Raw genomic sequence first — 6122 nt, forward strand, 5'->3', positions numbered from 1 at the left:
TTTTGACGTAGTAAAGTCATAACTGCCATGAAACAACGACCAAAGAAGAAGAAAGCTACGTGATTTGGGTCCAGATTCGGGGACACTGCCCTAAATAAGTCTTGAAGAAACAACAACCAAAGAAGAAGGAAGCTACGTGTGTTTTGGCTCCAGATCTGGGGACACTGCCCTAAATAAGCCTGCAACCGCTGAGCAGCATTCTTGCCAGCAGAGGGCGCTGCAGCACCAATGCTGGCGCTCTGGTTGAGACAGTCACTTCTTCAGCTTTTTCAACATGTTTAAACAGATAGAGATTTGTTTCAAAGTTGTTTTAAAAGGCCTTTTTTTTTTTTTTTCATAATTCCTGTATTTTAAAGGTTTGGGTCACTCATCTGGGTTTAATAGCACAGAAAGGGCTGAACAACAAAAGTGGGATGAAAACACATCGGTGAGAAATGATCCAGCAGCTGTTGGTATCCAAGAGGCTCCTTTTCACTGTGAATCGCTGTTTTGGTGACTGTGGCTAATTGTTTTTCTACGTACTGGGTTTGTTGATGCTGTAATCAGTTATGTCTGTATTCTGTGACGAATCATCTCCCCTGGAACACTTTTGAGTCATGTCTCAATCTATAGGTCACCACCTGTCATTATTATGTTTCACTGAAAGGGTACAAACTGCTGTTTTCTACGGAAATCCCCTCATGAGTGACAGTACAGAGCATATTTGTTTTTGTCTCACGTTAACCTCAATCTGCTAATCTCACTCTTTTTCACATGTTTCTTTTGCTCAGCCATGTGATGATACACTCTTTGGTATGAAGTGAATTGTTCTCTTAATAAAAGCCAGAACTTGAACCCAATGACATTTATAAGTTTACACTGTTATACTGTTTGGATTTTTCAAGTCTTGTCACCATTAATGTCCATCAACATAGGGAATTTTCTTCTTCATATTTCCCTTAAAGCAAACCAGTGTGCAATTGCTGGGATGTGCCATGTGGTAAGTCCCTCCTTCAAAAAGAACCACCTCCTTTTTGGTTTTTTACCAATGTGAGAAGAAAGGTTGTAAAAAATAAAATAATATAGATTACAAACCCAACTATTTGGCATTCAATTTTAATTATCTGTTGGTCTTTTTACTAATCAGATGTAGTTCTGACTTACTGGATGTCCATGGAGCGGAACACTGTAATTAACTGTGGATCAAAAACCAAATCTATGTTGCCTTTATTTATCTGGCTTTTGAAAAGGTGGACCCCAACATCAAATGAAAATCCTCACAGGTAGAAGGGGGGGGGGGGGGGGGGGGGCATGCAAATTCCACACAAACTGGTCACCATACTCACTAGTCATGAGCACCAGTGTTTGCTGAAAATAAAAACCAGAGGTGTCTGGAGAGAGAAAAAAAAAAAATCACATTTTCAAATGTATGACTCATTTGTCCAAGTTACCTGATTTACAGTCTGTCACGAATGTCCCTTTATAAAAGTGCTACTCATCCTTCCTTATCTTCAAGCCTTTTAATGGCAAATAGAAGGGGAAAAAATGCTTTAACAGATATGTAGACAGTTGTTTTTTCTTTATCACCAAATTTCATTTGCAAAGTTTCCAGTATGGAAAGGACAGTTATGCAAATTTATGACAGATGGGGACCTTCCTACCATTAAAAAGAAAAAAAAAAAATCTTACAGAACGGGAAATATGAGTGTTAACCCTCTGTTCTGTAGTAATAAGGCCTTGCACAGGTGTCAAGTCCATAACAGGGAATGGCCCTATTTGTTTAACCTTTGTGCTTATTTTATTAATCTAGACACTGAGATGAGGTTATTAGATATTACTTCTCTCTGATTTCCTCAATTTATGTCCACAATCCTAATTTGTTCTATGTTATTTTTAACCTTTTTAGACTTATGGCTATTCATTTATATATATAAAAAAAACAAATCATTCATACATATGCAGTGGTGTGGAGCTGTATTCCACAGCCTATATATCAAACTCCCCAGGATATTTAGCTGTTTTTAACTCTTCTGTTGAACAAAACTTCACTTTAGGTATTATTCATTAGATTTCAGAAGAAACTTAATCGTGAACATAAAACATTTAAAGTCATGAAATTGACATTTAAGGTTGTTCTTTTCAACAAAGAATCATGATCTGGTTTGTAAGAACTTATTATAGCATCAAAGGTTATTTTTTTTTCTCTGTGTATGAACATCCTTAAGCACAGTAACTCTGGATATGATCAGTTTGAAATAGTTTTTGTTTTGTTTTTTTTATTTACAAGAGATTTATCTGTGCAGCTATCCGTTCCCTTGAAATGATATTACCAGGAGGAATTCTAAGCTTTTATGCAGCTGTTTCTTTGCAGGTTTTGAATTTAGTTAAATACAAGCATATAGTTTTATTTCATAGCAACATTCATTTTTACTCTGCTGCTTGACATTTTGCACAAATCATTTGCTGCTATAATCTTGTGTATCAAAAGTCACATTAAATGTGTATACTATATGACTGAGTTTTTTCCAACTTATTCCTTAATGATATTAATTTTTGTGTCCTCTTTTTCATCATATTTATTTATTTACTTATTTACTTTTTCTGTGTGTGTTAACAACTGCTCTATGTGCCTTCAGTTGCTCCTCTGGGGACAAACACATGATTATATGAATTAGAATTTACATAATACACAAAACTAAGCCAAATGCAGAAACTGTGATTGACAACTGTGCACATCCTTTCTGCTTGCAGAAGAGTTAAGAAATGCTTTTAAGCAAATGTGCTTTATCAGTAATTCACAATCCAGTGTAAGCATTTTAGTAAAAGAAAAAGATGTTGTCAGTTTGCTGGTGTGGAGCATTCAGGCTTGTGTTAACACGGTGCAATGATAGAAGGATATTAAGAGTGATCTTAAAGAAGCAACTGTTACTACACATCAGTATAATATGTGTTAAAAGGGATTTTGCAGTCCATCATTCCTACTGTGAAAAATATTTTTCATTAGTGGAAACCGTAGTTACTTTTTCTTGCAGGAGCAGACTTCCTAACAAGTTAGCACAAAATCAAACTTTTTAATGATCAAAGAAACTGCACAACACCCAAAAGTTACATCTCAGATTTAACGGACACCAGTCAATATGTTGATGATAAAAAGTCATCACAGTATGATAAATAAAAGACCAAAGTTTGGAATGTTTGTGAGCAAAAGCCTTCTCTATGTAAAGACTTTTTTCTCCAAAAAAAAATAAAAAAAAAATAAAAAGGAACTGGCGCTGGATTTCTTCATACGTCTGGCGCAATGCCCTTTACAAAGTTGAGATCAAAGTGAAGATCTTTGGCAATGATGCACATTGCGATGGTTGGCAGAGACCATATCCAACTTATCAGCACAAACATCACAAAAATAAGTGCAAAATGCAGCAGTGGTACCATGGTTTGAACTTACTTTCTGCCCCTTGCAGTCATGGAACTCACATGAACAAAACTAGATCAAGCAGCAGGATAATTATCCCAAATGCACCAGCAAGTATGTAGTAGAGTGGCCAAAAAAGGGAAAAACATGTCACAAATATATTTAACACCATAGTATTGAATGAGAGGGTACAATCTTTTCCACATTGCTGCATTAAGTGCAATTGACACAATGCATCTTTTATAATATTATTTATATAAAAATATAATAATCCTCATGTTTCTAGCCCCGCCACAAGTTACTATTATACTGAAGATTATTTTAAGTTGTAAAATATGTACATCTTGAATTTTTTTTCCCCCCACTTTAAATAACCTAAGATTTTGTTTCTAGGATAGATGAATGGATAGAAAATGAAGTGTTCAAAAAATCTTCATATTTCCTGTAAGCAAAGTTTTATAGTTCCTTTGCATTCTAGGCTAAAGGTCACCATTTTTTTTCCTTCAAGAAACCCTACATGCAACTATCAAACAAGTTATGAATCCCCCACAGTGGAATCTGGCTGAATCCTATTTTGTCACCTCCTCTGATGAAACCATTAAAGGTAACTACCAACTTATGTTCTTCTTCTTCTTTCAATGGATGAATCATCTTCACTGTAGCATTTTTCAAACATGTTTTAGTCATGAAATAATGCAACTTTGTAATGGGGAAAAAACAAAGTTACCAAGATAAATCTGAACTACACTACTTTTACTCTACCACTGACCACTAAACCACACAGCATGGACAGAAATCTATTAGATGCTCAAGTTGTGGGTAGTTTTTTTTTTTAACTTAAAATATATGTTTTAAAACATTTTTGTGTTGCAGATTTCAATGACCTTCATTTATTTTCTGTGGGGTCTGGTTAAGTTTGCATTTTCAGACTCGCAAAATCATTGATTCTGCATGTGAACCAAACCAAATGATTGGAAAACAAATACTTAAGAAGATACATGTTAATTTAGACAATGCCTTATTATATCAGTCACACTGGCTCTGTACACTCAAAGCCTAGTGGACCCTTTGTGCACTTTAGGAACCAATTTGGGGGTCAGGGAGCCCTGGTTCCCTGACCGTCAAAGCCACTGTTCAAGTAAAAAATGTTGAAATGGAGGAAGATTGGGTAAATACCCAAACTGAGGGAAAACAAACACGTAGGCTTTATATAAGTGTGTAGAGCAGTCTATTTCCTGAGGAAGCTGAGGTTCTTCATGGTGCACAGCAGAATGGTTGAATAGTACTGTGGTTGTCTGTGGAGACCAGTGCAGGGCAGGATGCTGTAGGGGAACAGCACTTGTGCAAGGAGTTCACAACTGGCTCAGAACTTGTGAAAAACAAACAGCTCTCTATTTTAAATAATCCCGACCACTCTCTGCACCTTCATTTGAACCACCAATGGAGTGCTTTGCCCAAGACAGGTTCAGCTTAGCTCTGATAAGACTTGATAGAGAAATCTTCTCTAACCAAACCAAACCAAACCAAACCAAACCATATATGCCTAAATACTCAATACTAAATATGCCTAAATATATTCAGTTATTCTTATGTTGAATTAATCTTATTTTGAGAGCTGTAAAATGACCACAAATCTCTTTTTATTTATTTATTTTTTTTTGTACACCGTAGAGGAAATGATCAAAATATTACATATTCAAGATTTTGTGCAAGTTTGGGGTAAAGTAACTGGACAGCAGCATCCCTGATATCTCCTAAGTTATAGCTCAATGTAGCTCAATATAGCTCAAAATGTATGAAATTTGTCACATAAACCATTGCAACAACAAAATAAGAATTATTTTTGACCAAGAACCTAAAGCCTGCAAGACGGAAACTGCAAAAGAAGGTTACCAGTTTTAGAATTTGTTTTCCAAAACATAGTAGCTGACCAAAGCGCTGTACAAATAAAGAACAATTATTAAAACTCAAATAAAAGATCAAATAATAAAAAAAAAACAAGCTAAAATGATGATGATATAAGAGCTCTAGAAGTTTAAAATAACACAAGTAGATACAAAGGGTAAAGACACAGATGACAACTCACACTAGCTCAACAGCCAAGAAGTAAAAGTGCATTTTCAAATAAGCTTTAAATATAGCAAGAGAAAGAGCCTGTGGAACATATGTTTGAAGAGATTTGTTGTACTTCACTTTATTGACTTGTTGTTAAATATTTATTCACAAAAGTTTGAGTAATACATTTCCGAACCGCGTACAACAAAAGAGCAAACAGAATACCCTCCTTTTTTTTTTACAATAATAAAATAAAAATACATTTAAAAAAGCACACATACAGACACACACTTACACACAAACTTACAAGGACACACAACAAACATAATCATTTAATGAGCCTGAAATATATCAAAAGTGAAAATGAATATGGGAGGGTGGGTTGGAAATGGGCCATAGACCTCTTCCTGTTTAAGTCTTTCATTTGGTGGATATATTAGAGTCACAAAGTTTCACAAAAAATAGCTTCCTCAATCGTTTTAAATTCGATGTAACATTGGCTGTATAAAATAAATAATGAACAAAGAAAATCTCCCCAAAATTAAACCATCTTTATAAAGACAATATTTTCATTGCATATTTGTTGGTTAAAAAGAAATGAACAAAGTGACTGATATTACCTCAAAACTTAGGGATATGAAAGACAGGAGAAACAAACAAAAAGACAAACAATTGG

The sequence above is a fragment of the Telmatherina bonti genome (assembly GCF_933228915.1).
Source record: "Telmatherina bonti genome assembly, chromosome: 8".
NCBI lineage: Eukaryota > Metazoa > Chordata > Actinopteri > Atheriniformes > Telmatherinidae > Telmatherina > Telmatherina bonti.